Genomic DNA, 18,249 nt, shown 5'->3' on the forward strand with positions numbered 1-18,249 from the left:
GGGCTAGCTGGAGAAAAGTGTTACATCCTTTAACCCTGCTCCTTTTCTCATTTCTTTTTGCTCTAGCAGTCTGAGACCAGTACAAGCTGTTCCCCCAGAGTCAAGGAAGCCAGAAGGGGAAGATGGAGAAGTGAGATTGGATGCACAGAAAAATGTGCTTGGGCTCAGTAGTTAGGCTAAGAACACCTGGTTGCTACTTTACTGAATTCAGCTGTTACTCAATTATTCCATGCTGCTTTTGGGAGACTGGAAGGCACTCTTCTTTCGCATCAAGATTACGATTTTCTCTCTCCTGACATTCTGCTGCTCTAGGTAAATGTTAGCTGTACCTATAGCTACTCTGGCTGTACTTGCACATACAGAGTTTTAACAGCCAATTGCCATTCTTTAATAAAGACATTAGAATAACGGATAAAAGTATAACTTCAGCGATATAACCTAGCTGTGTATTTTAAATGGTGTAAGGTGTTTAAGGGTAAAGAACAGCTGAGGACTAAGAAAAATATTATGACTCAGAAAGTAGTGAAGACTGACTAAAAAATACAAGTTAATGGTTATTTTCAGCTGGGAAGGATATTAACAAGGAGAGATCCCAAGACCTGCACCAAAACTGGGGTTAATTTAATGTATTTCCTATTCATCTGGAAAGCAAGCATGCAATAGCAGAGACAGCATAATTGGGAAATTATATGTGATTATTTAGAAAAGCCACAACTTTAAAAAACACCTGTAACCCTAAAGGAAGGGACCAGACAAGATGGCAGCTGAAAGTTAGCATAGGTAAGTGTGAGGTAATGTGTATTGAAAGGAATAATTTGAACTATTCATATACACTGATGGTTTGCAAAATCACTCAAGAAAAAGATCTAGGCGTTACTGCGGACAGCTTAATGGAAACTTCTACTCAGTGCACAGTAATGGTCAAAAAAGCAAACAAGATGTCAGGCTATATTAAAGATGGATTGGAGAATAATACTGGAAATCATAACAATATCATCAAATACATCAATAAAGTATTCTTCATTTTAAGACTAGCTTATTTTGTTTTCATTATCTGAAAAGAAATAGGAATCACCTGGAAAAAGGAATTAAAAAGTATTTAGAGGCATAGATAAGCTTCTATAAAGTGAAAGATTTTTAAAGGGTGTCAGAATTGTGACATCCTTCAAATTAAGGGTTTTTTTCTCTAAACAACTTCTCTGCTCCTCAGTTCATCAAGTTTGTAAACAAGGATAGCAGATCCACTGACCTTTATCATATATACAGAGATGAATAGATGAAAAGTGGCATACAGACTGTGGATGAACTTCTTTTGAGCACAAGGCCTGAATGTCATTTCCCTGCTGCTCCAGAGAAAAAGGGAAATGTCAGTTCCTCACTGAACCTCTTCTCTGCTCTCCCCTGAGCCCAGTCTGCAGGGTCCAATCCAGTATCACATCTTATCCAGCTTAGGTTCAGCTGACGCCTATACCCAGCACCTTCTATTCAATCTTTACCCACATCCTCCAATCCAGCCTAGCATCCTAACTTCAGACCTTTACTGCTTTAATCCCTTCCTTCCCCTCACGCTCTGCACTTACATTTCTGAACTACTCTCTGCTGCTTCCACTGTCTCACACTAGTTACCGCACTGCTCCCCACATGGCTTTTTAGCCCACTTTCCTCTCATGGCAGGCACAGCTCACCAGCTTAGTTCCTTCAGTGTCTGCTGTCAGGATTATCAGCACTGTTAGACATCCATTAATTTGCCTCCCCTGCAGTACCTACACAGCAGGTCTCTTCCCCGTGTTCTGCAGACCGCTGGTAGAAGCGCAGGATGCTGTTGACATTATCAATTACTATTCATGATAAACAAGAAAAAAATAAAATCAGACGTTAATTTACAGCAAAGAAACACCCACCACCCAGCTTATGGCTATAACATGTCTCAAAGCATGTATTGCTTAGATACTAATTAAGGTGGGAGGCTTCTCTCCTAATTACTTGACATACCAGGTTGAAAGCTGTCCTGCGGATTATGGACGATGATACACACCAACCTCTGTGGTTCCTAGGGTAGAGTGCTTGCTATAAATAGAAGTCAGGTTTGCAAATTTAACATTGTTTAGTCTGAGGATAAGTGAGGAAAATGGGAAAATCATTTGCCCAGCAGTGGGAGGGTGTGGAGTGTTGTTTTCTGCTGGGGATTTTTATTACTAAACTCTTGAGAGCCTAGAGATGTCACAAGGTCCTTTTGCTGTTCTGGGCTGTGAAACCAGGAGGGGAAAATATGAACTGATGCAGTTATATAAAACTTACAAATGTGTTTAGCATTTTCTGTGACAGTGAAGGCAGTCAGAAAATTTAACTGTTTCCTTTGTGAACTTTATTTTGTTTGTCTGGAAGTTTGCTCTGTTCCAGCAGAACTGGCAGTAGTCTTGTCCAGAGCAGGGGCAGGACATTTTCCCACATAAGCAAAATAAATTCTAATTACAATAAAAAGGGGAGGAAAAAAGAAAAATTAAATTTATGCTGTGAAATGGCATTATTACCTCTCTAACAGGAAGCATATGGAATAGTAGCATGCACATAGGTCTAAGAGCCAGGAATAAATCAGTGCTAGTCTAGACATGCTGATTCCAGCTGTGGTCCTGAAGCAAGCTGTTAGGGCTAGAATTTGATTAAGTCTAATACCAATCTGGAGAGGATGATGAACAAAGGCAGAGTAACACTGTCCCATCAGAGTTGTGCTAGAGGTACTTATGGCTGGGACACAGGCAGGAGAACAAGGGTTACCCATTGCAATCCCCTCCTTCTAACAGTGACTGGGTCCACAGCCAGTATCAGAAATCAGGGTGGTACATCCTATGGAACAATGACTTATCATGCAGCCCCGTTCTCTCCAGTATAGATAAAGGAGCAGAGGAAATGTCTTAGCTCAGTCCTGTTTTCCACTTCTTAGTATGGCCCTCACTCATGATTTCACTTGTGCTTTCCCCACTGTGGCTATTATGTTCAATTAATTAATATTTATAAGCACCCAGAAGACAGAAAGCCTACATATAATCTATTTAGGGTAATTGCCTCACAAAAAATACATAAATAAGTGTTGACCAATGATGTAATTTCAGAGAGTAAAGCACTAGCAGAGTCTTAAAAACCCTCACAAAAATACTTCCTCTCTCCTTCTGGCTCCACTCACTTCCCCAAAATAGTGAATCCCTTTCAAGTGATCTGATATGAATAATATTTGCACCTCCTTTACTATTATCTTATTTTCACACAGCAAAAGGATCCTAGTTTGTGTCTGTTTGTTTTAGCTTGATTTCTGCCATCCTCAGACAAAACTCTGCCCTCCACTACACAGACTTTATTCACCAAAGAAAAACCTCCCAAAGCCCTTGCAGACCTTATGAAAGACGTTTTCACTCACTTGGGTTAAATAAGCACTGTGTGTTTTCTTTCTTCTTTTTTTTTGGGGGGGGGGTGGGGGCTGGGTAAAAAGTAATAAATGAATCATTTCAACTTTGGGTGAGAAGTTTAGGTGTTGTGTTTGTACCACGCAACTACATAAACACAGAATGAGCCAGTTAACCAATGAATTACAGGAATAAGAAGCAATGAGATGATCTAAAACATTTTAACACATTTTCCATATATTAGCCCTTGGACTAGTTGTGTTTTGCTTTCTTAAAACAGACACAAGTCAGTAAAAGTCCAAAAGGAAAGTCTGAGGTTTTACATTTCTGTTTGTGGTACAGGAAAAGGGTTACGATCTCAGTGGTTGATTCAGTGAAATAACATCTCTTTTATACACATCTGCCTAGCAAGTAGGGCGGTAGTTGGAAATACCCAATCTAAAGCATTAAAGATTTGCTGGCAAATAGCAAGGCATTTTCTGCAGAGGAAAAGTTGTTATATTGAGTAGTCACTTTGAATGCTTAGGAGTTACAGTCAAATCCCAAACACTGTGGAGTTACACTGCATTTATTATTTTGTTAAGTATTTAACACACTGGGAATTGACTCTGCTGCATATTTCATATCCAAGAAGGCATGATAATAGTGGACTTAAGTAAGAAGATACTTGGCAATGGTAAGTAATATTTTTATAGCAAATTATTTAAGCATCATACAGTTGGCTCTTTTTACATGTCAGTATGTATCATTTTTAACTGTTTTAATTTGAGAATTTAAAAGACTAAACACGTAAGAGGTAAAACTAGAGGTGTTTCACAAACTATGTTTTTGTCTGTCTATTCACTGTGATCACTTTTGTTTTTAAATTATATGACAAATTTGAAGTAAATTATTGTTGTTCAATAATCAGCATTATGACTTAAAGCAGAGATGCTCTACATGGAAGTACCTTAATTTAGGACACTTTTAGCTTGCTGTATAATATTTCTCCTATTTCTTCTGATATATATAAAAGCCAGCAGAGTGGACCAGAGACTTTTGTGAGTTTGTAGCTTTCTTCAGCTTTGAGGGCCTCTCTAAACCTGCAAAGTTATGAGGCAGAAAAGAAACAAAATCACAAATCAAATGATTCATTACTCAGAACCATTTTAAATTTACAAAATCTCTCTCACTAGCAATTAAACTTCATAAATAAGAGGAATTAATTAATTTAAAAAAACAGATGAAAAGGAGAGGATATGGGAATATTTTTCTTTTTTAGCTTTTGCTAAGTCTTTTTTTTCCCTGAATTGTTTCTAGCCTTTCTAGTCATTTCAACTCTGCTGCATAACTGCAGGATATATTCTTTAAATATTTTTTCTTTAAAGAGGCAATGCAGAAAAATGCATTTCTTCATGAGAACTGGATAGGGGTAGTATCTAATTCTCTGAAAAAACATACACATTTCCAAACCACTTTAAAATTAAACATTAATATGATTATCTACTACAGTTTCAGAGTATAGTTCCAAGCAAGACATCCAAATGCACTATTTACTTGAATCTCTGGATGAACTAGCCTATACAGGAAGTCAGTAAATTGCTCCAGAGTCTCAGCCTCAAAGGGGATATGTATTTGTTTAGTCATATACTATAAATAACATCTGTAGACTTGAAACCTTGCCAGCATTATTAAGGCAGTGTTCACTTCATAGTATCCTTTATTATGAGCCTCATTAGTAACTGATTCATACAGTATAAGCCTACAGAAAAAAAACATGCAGGCGAGTATAGCACATACATATCGATGATATATTATCCATCCTGCCAGTGTAACCTCATTTGTTGTGGAGCTGGTATGCTCTGAGCTGAGCGCACACCTCCTGGCAAGCTGCCCCTTGGGAGATGCAGTCAGGGCAGAGACTTCTGGAGCACCCCTTGCTGCTCCTCTGCAGGGGGATTGCTGTCAGGGTGCAGGTGGGGCCAAAACACTCCCCCCTTTCCCCACTGAACCAGCCTGTGGCTGTGAATGGGTGACATAAAGCTGTGGGGCTGTCAAATTGCTTCAATTTATGCTGAAGGACTGACCTAACGGACGATGGCCTCATCATCACTTTTACAGCTCTTTGCTATTAGAGAGCACCAGTGATGTGATCTGCTGCTTTTATTTGCCTAGTGCTGCTATAACAGAATATTTATGCTGTCTATATTACAGTATGACACATAATGTATACTGTAAAATAACTTGCATACTTTATCATATGGAATAAAATTTGTATGCAATAGATTCTGCATAACAAGAGATAGGCTGGTGTAAGATATCATTATTTGACACCAGCAAATTCTTATTATTTTCTAAGAGTAGTTGTTAATTGTTTTGTTCATTGTCCCAGTAAAAAAACCCCAACATTTAATTATCTTAGTGCTTTTCATCAGAGAAATCCCCACCCCACACATCCAAGAAAGAAGGTGACATCCACAACCCATTTTCATTGAGGAGGACAAGGATTCAGAAGTGAGGGAAAGTAAAAGTATCTAGGGTCAAAACCACAGGTCACTATCAGAGCTGGAACCAGATCTCCGGACTCAATATAGTGTTCTGTCAAAAAATGAGCTGGGGCAGAGCTGCTTTATAGTGAGTGGTGTGTATTAGATGTGGTTGGTAAGGTTCAGTTATAGGTCATTTATCCCTTTGCCCAAGATTAATGCTGAGCCTAAACTGATATTGTCAAAATCTTAACAGTTTTCCTCTACTCATTTTATGCATTTAGGGTCCACTCCTGTTCTTGCATGCAACCCCCAAAGGTCTGCGTATTCTTACCTCTTGAATGTTTGAGTCAAGTCTTTTAGGATTCACTCCATGAATTAAAAGACAAAATTTATAATCAGTTTAAAAGATGTTGAAGGAAAAGGGAAGAACAAGAATGGAAATCCTGGGTTATGTTGGTGGTTGTATGGTTGTCTTGGAACATGATTTTGGACAATTACTTGGGACTTAAATTCCAGAAGAGGCTATTTCATTTGCGAAATCCAAACTGAGACAAAGGATATAGTATTAATTCTTCTAGAGAGATGATTAGATATTCTCTAGATCAAAAATGAGAATACATAAGGAAAGGTCACTTGAAAATTTGACCTCCCCGAGCACATCTCTGCTCTAGTGTCAGGGTCATTCAGTGACTGCCCTCAGGAGTAAGCCTACTGTAGTACATTGCATTGTGTGAACCTCAACATGGTGTTTTACACACTCACAGGCATACCAGCTTGTTATGCATATCCAGACAGCCTTTCCAGATAGTCTATTCACAAGACAACCATGTATCTGGAGGCAGACAATCTGTCACACAATCCAATCATATATCTGCTCTTGTCCCCTCCATCAGCTGCAAAATAAATATAGTACCTGTGATCTGAGTTATACTGATTTCTTATGGATTAAGGTATCCCTTCCACTCCCTAATGCTATGGAGCTTAATTAGTTACTATCTGGTAGCCCTGGACGACAGACACTGTGGACCTAACAGTTATTTTTCCAATGTTTAAACTGACGTCATCACAAAACCCCCAAAGCAATCAAATATTAGATCATGCAATAAAGTTCCATGATACCTTCCACCCCATGGTCCCCCTTACTGACGTTCACAAAAAATGCTGGGGAAGAGATCATGGGCCATAACAGTAATAGTCAAGCTCTTTTAGACAAATACAGAAATAAAAGCAAATGAGTATCAGGACACAGCAATGTTTAAAAGAAATGGTAACTAAACAGTGTAACAATCTACCTGAAAGTATAGTAAAGTTTCAAGATTAGTAGAATAATGTCTGTACGTTCAGATTTGGTGCTTATTTTCAAAGATACGCTTTAGCTGGAGCAGAAATTATTGCCATCAGTACAGGAATTACAGGTTAAATTTTTCTCTTTGACAGGTTGATTAGAATAGCTAATTAGAACAACTTCTGGGCTTGAAACCTGTGTTCTGTAGGAAAAACAAAACCCAAGATCAGGAATCCTCAGCTGAGATCTCTCATTCACTAGCTCCAAGTTATTTAACATTAGACACTGCTCTGAAGGTGTAGGCTGATTTCAAAACATGAAAAAAAAGTCATCTCCCAAAGACACTAGATCCTAGACTGTTTAGGATGCTACAGCTGACTCCAGCACCATCTATCATACCTATGAGCAGGGTGTCATCAGATCTCATGAAGCACCAGAAGCATTGTGTTTTGTGTCTTAACAGGGAGCTATTTATATGACAGATCATACTGTTTCACTCATGAGAAACCTGTAAAATAATCTAGTCTCATTTTGCTGTCATCAATAATGCTAGTGAGTAACATACGTGGTGTGCATTATTACAACTAAAGTTAGTGTTAAATGCTACAGTATTGCAGAAGATAAGAGCAAGAGAGCTGCCATTGGGGCTTTACACTGTTATCTTCAACACCACAAATAAACACTATCTATTCAGCTTCATTCTGATTGTCACAGCCTTAGAGATAAAGTAAAGCAGCAGAAATGTGAAGGGTCCTCAAGACTTTTTTAGTGCAGAGTTAAGCAGCAGCGTGTATTAAGTAGCTTTGCCTCTGCCAGGCACCAGGAATGACAATTACTCAGAAGCAGCTACTGCTAAAGCCTTGCAGTTGAAGTGATGACTGTACTTATAAATGTGGTAAAGTCATCTTACTCAGGCATAGATATCCAAGAGAAGAGATTGCATAATTCCTCATCAATCGTTGACAATACTAATTAAAAAAACCCCAAAACACCAAACCAAAAAACTCCACAATATCTCCCCTTAAAAAAAAAACACCCCAAACCCAAACAAACTAACAACTGGTGTTGACTAACCAGGTGGCTTTTGCTAAATGTGTATCCCAATGTTTGAAGGTTCCACCCCCCATTGCTCTCAATGTAGTCTTTAACAGTCCATTGTATCGCTCAATTTTCCCAGAGGCTGGTGCATGATAGGGGATATGATTCACCCACTCAATGCCATGCTCTTTGGCCCAGGTGTTTATGAGGTTGTTTCGGAAATGAGTCCCATTGTCTGACTCAATTCTTTCTGGGGTGCCGTGTCGCCACAAGACCTGCTTCTCAAGGCCCAGGATAGTGTTCCGGGCAGTGGCATGGGGTACAGGGTATGTTTCCAGCCATCCGGTGGTTGCTTCCACCATTGTCAGCACATAGCGCTTGCCTTGGCGAGTTTGTGGGAGTGTGATATAGTCAATCTGCCAGGCTTCCCCAAATTTATATTTCAGCCATCGCCCTCCATACCACAGGGGCTTTAACCGCTTGGCTTGCTTAATTGCAGCACATGTTTCACATTCATGGATAACCTGTGCGATAGTGTCCATGGTCAGGTCCACCCCTCGGTCTCGAGCCCATCTATATGTTGCATCTCTTCCCTGATGGCCTGAAGTATCATGGGCCCACCGAGCCATAAATAGCTCACCCTTCTGTTGCCAGTCCAGGTCCACCTGAGCCACTTCAATCTTGGCAGCCTGATCCACCTGTTCGTTGTTCTGATGTTCTTCAGTGGCCCGACCCTTGGGTACGTGAGCATCTACATGACGTACTTTTACAACCAGATTCTCCAACCGGGACGCAATATCTTGCCACAGTGCCGCAGCCCAAATGGGTTTACCTCTGCGCTGCCAGTTGCTCTGCTTCCATTGCTGTAACCACCCCCACAGGGCATTTGCCACCATCCATGAGTCAGTATAGAGATAGAGCACTGGCCACTTTTCTCTTTCAGCAATATCTAATGCTAGCTGGATGGCTTTCACCTCTGCAAACTGACTCGATTCACCCTCTCCTTCAGCGGTTTCTGCAACTTGTCGCGTGGGACTCCATACAGCAGCCTTCCACCTCCGATGCTTTCCCACGATGCGGCAGGACCCATCAGTGAACAGGGCATATTGCCTCTCATTTTCTGGCAGTTTATTATACAGCGGGGCCTCTTCAGCCCGTGCCACCTCCTCCTCTGGCGACATTCCAAAATCTTTGCCTTCTGGCCAGTCTGTGATCACTTCTAAAATTCCTGGGCGACTGGGGTTTCCTATGCGAGCCCGTTGTGTGATCAATGCGATCCACTTACTCCACGTGGCGTCAGTCGCGTGATGTGTAGAGGAGACCCTCCCTTTGAACATCCAGCCCAGCACTGGCAGTCGGGGTGCTAAGAGGAGCTGTGTCTCAGTACCAACCACTTCTGAGGCGGCTCGAACTCCTTCATACGCTGCCAATATCTCTTTTTCAGTTGGGGTATAGCGAGCCTCGGATCCTCGATATCCTCGACTCCAGAACCCCAGGGGTCGGCCTCGGGTCTCCCCAGGTGCTTTCTGCCAGAGGCTCCAGGTAGGGCCATTCTCCCCAGCTGCAGTATAGAGCACATTTTTAACATCTTGTCCTGTCCGGACTGGTCCAAGGGCTACGGCATGAACAATCTCCCGTTTAATTTGTTCAAAGGCTTGTTGTTGTTCAGGGCCCCATTTAAAATCATTCTTCTTCCGGGTCACTTGATAGAGAGGGCTTACAATCAAACTGTAATTTGGAATATGCATTCTCCAAAACCCCACGACACCTAGGAAGGCCTGTGTGTCCTTTTTATTAGTCGGGGGAGACATAGCTGCTATTTTATTAATCACATCCATTGGGATCTGACGACGTCCATCTTGCCATTTTATTCCCAAAAACTGGATCTCCTGTGCAGGTCCCTTGACCTTACTTTCTTTTATGGCAAAACCGGCTTCCAGAAGGATTTGGATTATTTTCTTCCCTTTCTCAAAAACTTCTTCTGCCGTGTTGCCCCATATGATGATGTCATCAATGTATTGCAGGTGTTCCGGAGCTTCACCCTTTTCCAGTGCAGTCTGGATTAGTCCATGGCAAATGGTGGGGCTGTGTTTCCACCCCTGGGGCAATCGATTCCAAGTGTACTGGACACCCCTCCAAGTAAAGGCAAATTGTGGACGACACTCTGCTGCCAGAGGGATTGAGAAAAACGCATTAGCAATGTCAATTGTGGCATACCACTTGGCTGCCTTTGACTCTAGTTCGTATTGAAGTTCTAGCATATCTGGAACGGCAGCACTCAGCGGTGGCGTAACTTCATTCAGGCCGCGATAGTCGACTGTTAGTCTCCACTCCCCATTAGACTTCCGCACTGGCCATATGGGACTATTAAAGGGTGAGCGAGTTTTGCTGATCACTCCTTGGCTCTCCAGTTGGCGAATCAACTTGTGGATGGGAATCAGAGAGTCTCGGTTGGTGCGATATTGCCGCCGGTGCACCGTCGTAGTAGCAATTGGCACTTGTTGTTCTTCAACCTTGAGCAACCCCACAATCGAAGGGTCTTGAGAGAGACCAGGCAGGGTAGACAGCTGTTCAATGCCCTCCGTCTCCAAGGCAGCTATACCAAAAGCCCATCGATAACCCTTCGGGTCCTTAAAATACCCCCTCCTGAGGTAGTCTATGCCAAGGATACACGGAGCCTCTGGACCAGTCACAATGGGGTGTTTCTGCCATTCCTTTCCAGTTAGGCTTACTTCAGCTTCCAATACAGTTAACTCTTGGGATCCCCCTGTCACACCAGAAATACAAATGGATTCTGTCCCTCTATAACTTGATGGCATTAGAGTGCACTGTGCGCCGGTGTCTACTAGAGCCTTATACTCCTGTGGGTCTGACGTGCCAGGCCATCGAATCCACACAGTCCAATAGACCCGGTTATCCCTTTCCTCCACCTGGCTGGAGGCAGGGCCCCTCTAATTCCGGTCAGAGTATTCAGTATTCACTTCTCGTAAAATTGGCTCAGAAGTCCCTTCAAGAGGATCGGAAATAAAATCAGCCCTTCTACTCTGTTTGGAAACTGGAGCGGCATTTTTCCTGGTAGAATCCCCTTTTGTGGTGGCTTTTCCTCGCAGTTCACGTACCCGTGCATTTAGGACCGAGGTAGGTTTTCCGTCCCATTTCCTCATGTCCTCTCCCTGATCACATAGGTAAAACCACAGGGCACCTCGCGGTGTGTACCCTCTATATTCTCTCTCTTGGGCAGAGGAACGCTCCCTCCTAATAGCTGAAACATTGGTCCTTACACGTGTGGAGTAGGACATATCCTCTTTGAATTGCTGGAAATCCTCAGACAGCTTCTCCACAGCCGCAATGCAAGCTTGTAGGGAGGAGGAGAGATTTTCTTCGTATTGACGGAGTTGGCGAGCCACTTCCTCCACTGTCGGTGCCTCTTCATCCTTCCAGGCCATTATTGCCAATGCGTTGGCATAGGATGATGGTGCGCTCCGTACAAACTTCCGCCACATGGGTCGTGTGCATTGGACTTCATCTGGATCTTTGGGTAATTGTGGGTTGTCCGGGTCATGATGAACCGTCTCTAGCACAGCTAATTCCCTCAGATATTGAATACCTTTTTCCATGGTGGTCCACTTGCTTGATTGACATATAACATCTTCCTTAAAGGGGTACCTTTCCTTCACACTTGACAGGAGTCGCCTCCAAAGGCTGATGGCTTGTGTCCCTCTTCCAATTGCCTTGTCAATGCCACCTTCCCTGGCAAGCGATCCCAGTTGCTTGGCTTCCCTACCTTCTAATTCCAAGCTATTAGCCCCATTGTCCCAGCATCGGAGGAGCCAGGTGATAATATGCTCACCTATACGGCGGCCGAAGTCTTTTCGCAAATCCCGCAGCTCACTCAAGGATAGGGACCGGGTTATTATCTCTGGTTCTGCCTCCTCCTCCGGTTCCCGTGATGACCCTGGTTCCTCTTCACCCTTCGCTAAGCGAACTGATTTTTTTGTATATTTCTTTTTCTGTACGGGGGCAACTGATACTGGTGCAGGTTGGTCCGCTGGTTCAGTTGCAGTATCGCTAGCCAGGTTTTGGATAACCGCAGTGTCTGTCGACGAGGTTTGGGTAGCAGCAGTGCTCGTCGCTGGGGCTGGAGGGACCGCAGTGCCCGTCGCCGAGGTTTGGGTAGCTGCTGTGCTCCTTGCCGGGGCTGGAGGGGCTGCAGTGCCTGTTGTTGAGGTTTGGGTAGCCCGAGTTCTCATCGCCGGGGCTGGAGGGGTCACGGTGCCTGTCGCCACGGTCTGGGTGCCTGCAATGCTCCTTGTCGGGGCTGGAGGGGCCGCAGCGCCTGTTGCCAAGGTTTGAGTGGCCGCGGTGCTCATAATTTTGTTGTTAGGTCCAGAGACTTTCTCTTCCCCTTGAGGGTACTGAATGGTGTCGAACAGGGCTCGATAGGCATGGGCCAGGCCCCAGCACGTTGCAGTGATTTGTATCTCTCTGGAGCTGCCGGGGTGACAGCATACCTTTTCCAAATATTTTACTAGTTCTTCTGGATCCTGCACTTGTTCAGGGGTGAATTTCCAAAACATTGGAGGTGCCCACTTTTCTAGGTACCTGCCCATACTACCCCACACACCCTGCCACTCATAATTATCCAGCCTTGGGGCACACCTCTGGGTGATCTTCTTAAATAGCTGTTTAACCTTAAACGAGAGCTGAACCACATTCAGAAGTATGCTAATTCCTAGCAGTAGGGCTAGGACCGTGCTAGTCCCAACACTCCAGGAGTATTCAAATTTCTCAAAATTCTCAAACACCATTGTAACTGGACTGAAGGAGAAAGGAGAGGGGAAGAAAGGTACCCCACCCATAGACTGGTTTTCCATGGAGGAAAGGTAAATGGTATAGTTATTAATAGTTTCCCACAAACGGCTCCCACAGTATAAAGGTGACAATGCTAAGTGCAAATACCGGATTAATCCCACAGCTGATGACTTTAGCATACCATAAACCAGAGTTATACCATACATCAAAGCGAAAACCTTAATCCACCTCCCACGGATGATAAGCAGTAGAAGAGGAACTACATACAGCAAGCGAGGAGATACATAACAGAGCCTTAAAAACCAGAGCAACAACTCTAATACATAAATCAACATAATGAATGCTTAGAACAAATCTGTTTTAACGAGCTCTGGTCAGGTCTGTCGTTATCTCAACCCTTCGTGCCCCACGTTGGGCGCCAAAAGGACTGTCGTGGTTTAACCCCAGCCAGCAACTAAGCACCACGCAGCCGCTCACTCACTTCCCCCCCCATCCAGTGGGATGGGGGAGAAAATCAGGAAAAGAAGTAAAACTCCTGGGTTGAGATAAGAACGGTTTAATAGAACAGAAAAGAAGAAACTAATAATGATAATGATAACACTAATAAAATGACAACAGTAAGTAATAAAAGGATTGAAATGTACAAATGATGCACAGGGCAATTGCTCACCACCCGCCGACCGACACCCAGCCAGTCCCCGAGCGGCCAAAAAAAAAAAAAAAAAAAAAAAAAAACTGCCTCCCCCCCCTTCCCAGTTCCTAAACTAGATGGGACGTCACATGGTATGGAATACACCGTTGGCCAGTTTGGGTCAGGTGCCCTGGCTGGGCATGAGAAGCTGAAAATCCTTGACTATAGTCTAAACACTACTGAGCAACAACTGAAAACATCAGTGTTATCAACATTCTTCACATACTGAACTCAAAACATAGCACTGTACCAGCTACTAGGAAGACAGTTAACTCCATCCCGGCTGAAACCAGGACAAGGAATGACAATTACTCAGAAGCAGCTACTGCTAAAGCCTTGCAGTTGAAGTGATGACTGTACTTATAAATGTGGTAAAGTCATCTTACTCAGGCATAGATATCCAAGAGAAGAGATTGCATAATTCCTCATCAATCGTTGACAATACTAATTAAAAAAACCCCAAAACACCAAACCAAAAAACTCCACAATATCTCCCCTTAAAAAAAAAACACCCCAAACCCAAACAAACTAACAAACCCAGCAACCAAGACAGGACCATGCATGCTATCTGTGAAAAGGGATAACAAGCCCCTGACTTCAGTGAGACTGAGATCAGGATGCTGTAGAAAGTAGTGCCTGTACCAGAGTGTAAAATATGGAGCAAATTCTGCCATGGTACACAGATGGACCAAATATATTCACCTTTTCGGTACTTCCATTCATTCATATCTGGCTGTTCAAGGAGTAAAGGAGAAGGCAGTAGCAATGAATATAACAGAATACAATATGGACTCGCAATAAAATGTAAAACCAGACAGGCCTAAATATACCTTTTATACTGAACTCATGAAAAATACAGAGAAAATTTTCATATGATTTTTGTATGTAGAGTAAGTTCATTTTTCTTTTGCCCTTTACTTTTTTTCCTGATAAATCATAGTTTTGGCAATTGATAATTCTCCTTTCATTCAACCTAAAGGGCCCCTTATGTCAGCCTACAGTTCAGGGGAATATAAATCAAAAGGAATGCAAAGTCAGATGAAAAAGGAACATTATGTGATTGGAAATGTGGAAAGAAGAGGTAAAGTCATAACTTTTTAAAATATTTGTTTTAAATTAGAATGACACCATACAGGGGAGCTCACATAATGTTTTACTACTCTAGTGCTGTAGTAAGTTATAAACTGTGTATTGGTCAATGGCTTTAAAAAAAATTGATGGACCTTTTCTTCAGTACCAGGTATTTAGCAACTTCATAGCTGACAAAAATATTCTGCAGTGTTTCACTAAGCCCAATATAATCTCTTACACATAGTCTATATACCCAGTACAAAAATATTTAAATAACAGACACAACCCACAACACTTTGTTAAAAGGGTACTTTTCTTGCTATGCCTCATACACCACTCCTTGGCTACAGTCAATGCCTTTTACACTGACAGTGCTGTAATTTTGCAATCACACACTCTTACCACAATACTTAGTAGACCACATGACTTCTGTAAGCATTGTACATATACAGTAATATACTCTTCATAGAGTTCCAGGATATGTTCTCAAGATGAGGTAAAAATACTTTTTGATGAGTGTACACTTAGTATTAGACCCTCTTCCATGGAAGTAGATAGCAATATTTTACAGTTTATCTTTAAGTCACTGCAACAAGTAAGGACACCAGAAAAAGGTTAGTAATCATGCAGAGTGTGAGCACATGTCATGCAACACAAATGTATTTGGGAAGACAAGTCTAGGAAATTTTATTAACTCACAGGAAGAAAATTCACTGGAAAACAGTCTAGAAGGCTGCAGAGCTGGATACCATTATGAAAGAGTCAGGTAATAAAGTTCACAAAAGGAAGTGGAATTTTAAAAAAGGATCTGAAGAAAAAGGAGGAGATCCAAACATATGAAAGCAGCATGAAGCTGAGAGAAGGAGGGGCAGAAGAATAAAAGATAAAACTATGTAGAAGATAGAGGATGAGATCAGTACAGAGATCAGGGAGAAAAGGATTCTACAGAGACTTGAAGATCAGGATATTTTTCCTAGTACAAGAACTGAACAAATCTTAGAGGCAACAAATTTAAAACAATTGCAAGGAAGTACATTTTTATGTAATACATGAAACTCGTTGCCTCTGGATACTCTTGAAATCAAAAGCTTAATGGGAACCAGAAATGGATAAATTACAGTTACATTACACAGGATTCATTTCATCTGTAGAAGGAAAAAAAAATTTTTTTGTGCTTCCTAACAAAAGTTAGGTACTAAGTGATGAAAGGAATTAGAGAGATTTACCTAATCTGACATAATGAAATACTTATCCATTATGGGGCAGCTGTAGCTTCTGCTAAAACAAGACTATCCAATCGTAATATAAAAAGCTCCAACAATTTTGGAATATATACAAAACCTCAGAGTGCCTGTTTACTTTTACCAATAAGGTACTCAGAAGAAACTCTTCCTGAAAGCAAGCTCTTGATTCTTTTTTTTTTTTTTACAAGGTAATTCCTTTGAAGCAATTGCTATTAGCCATTGATGGAGAGGGATACTGGATTAACTGTGCTTATAGGGTGTCTCAATGTGCGATGTTGCTATGTTTTGATGGATGGAAGGGCAGAGTGAAAGTTGCGAAACCCAAGACAGAGATGACTAACCCAGTCCTGGCTTAGCAGCAATGAGGCGATGGATTGTCCTGTGCAACATAACTGTTGTCTGGAGTATGACAAAATATGAAAATTGTGACTGTGTTTAAGGCAAAAGTAATTCATCAGTTTGCTGAGCAATGTAATGACAGGACAAAAACTAGAACACTCCAAACTATTGGCTTTCTTTCCTATTAACACAAGCAGAATTTGAAGTTGGGTGGAGAACAGGACTGAGAATAAATTCCATCATTACTTAGATTTGCTTTGCCCAGCACTAATGTTCTGTTTAAATTTATATGCTCCTTTTTGGAAAAGGTTATCACCAGTAGCAACAGGCAAAATATTTACTACTGAATAGTCTGCATACTCGTCTTCTTGATCCAAACCTTTGAATATGGAAAATAATTTGGGGAAAAGAGGGATCAGCTCCTGTATCTGCTATGGTTCCAGACACATCCTGATTTTAGTCAGGCAAAAGAGATGAACTGTCATAAAAAATAAATTCAATGGCTCCTCTATTTCCTTTTCCCACCTCCAATAGATACTAACTCCAGACGTCAGAAAAGTTACTCCACTTTATGGTAACTAGGACCCTATCCCTCGGCAGAAGTAGCACTCTACCTGTGAATGGTGCCATTTGACTTTTATTCTGAAGCAAGAGCTGCTGCCCCTTCTGCATGCTATTCCCTTTAACTGCAGATATTATTCTCATCAACTCACCTCTTGGGGTGAAATCTCTGTCCCACTGAAATCAAAGGCGAAACAGCTAACTTCAAAGTGCTCATAATTTCTGCTATCTTCTTTTTCCACACATTAATTATGCTTTAGGTTTCAAGTATTTCCTTTTATTTGTTTGAACTCTCTTCATTTTACTGCATTCTTCTTTTCCTGTCCCTCGCATGAGAAGGCAGTAAAGAAACCCAGCTGATTTTCCTTATAGTACCTATTATATTATAAACCTTTATCAATGCAGCTCCTTTCTGCAAAGGAGAGTCCACATAATTTCAATCTTTTAATACAAAATTCCAGCCTCTGATCAGTGTGTTCATTGCCCTTTTCCTGGTACAATACTTTTGAGCTAAGTAATGAAGATTGACCACAGTATTCAATATCAAAGCATACCGTTAGTGCAACATGGCAGGCGCAGCAGAGGTTCTCTCTCTCTCCTTTTTCTTATGGCTTCTGAAAAACTGCTTTTCTGTGCAACACTGGGCACTGAACAATTACTGTACAGAGAAGATGGAAAAAACTGCAAAAGGTTAGAGTGAAACAACATGAAAAAACAGCCCCTCCTTGTGATATTTATGTTTCTGCTGCTGGCCCTGGCAGAAGTCCAGATTCTGAATGAACAAAACTCCCAGTGGCTTAGGGACTACAGTATTCAGCCCATAGTCAGGAAATGCAATAGCATGTGACAATGGGAAGAAATAAAAAAAACTTTCCAATGCTTTTGAGCTTCCAGCTCAATCAGTTTGGATCAAAACTCAGGGGCTGTTGAGATTTGTGTGAATGAGTTCTCTATTGCTAAACAAAAACCTGTGTGTGTTACAGAGTAAGACAGTTAAGTGGTAAACAGTATGTGGCTTTGCTTCCTCATTAATATTTCATTTTTACAGTACTAGCACTGTAAAACCCCATTTTATGTACAAGGCTACTGTCCTCTTTATTCAAATACAGTGAGGAACTCTTTCCCAAAACACAAAGTCAGCTTCCTATTTCTCCTCCTTTCCAGAAAAGCTACTCGATAACTGTTGTTCACTACTCAGTGTCAAATCTCAGTTCTTCTACAAGATTAGAATTTAAAAGAGTTGGGTAATGTTCCATGTTTATTGGCATCCAGTGATTCAGGTTAAAACTGTGTCCTTTACAACAGATTTCCTTTGGGGAACTAACAACCTGAAAACTGAATT

Source organism: Buteo buteo, chromosome 13, assembly GCF_964188355.1.
Source record: "Buteo buteo chromosome 13, bButBut1.hap1.1, whole genome shotgun sequence".
NCBI lineage: Eukaryota > Metazoa > Chordata > Aves > Accipitriformes > Accipitridae > Buteo > Buteo buteo.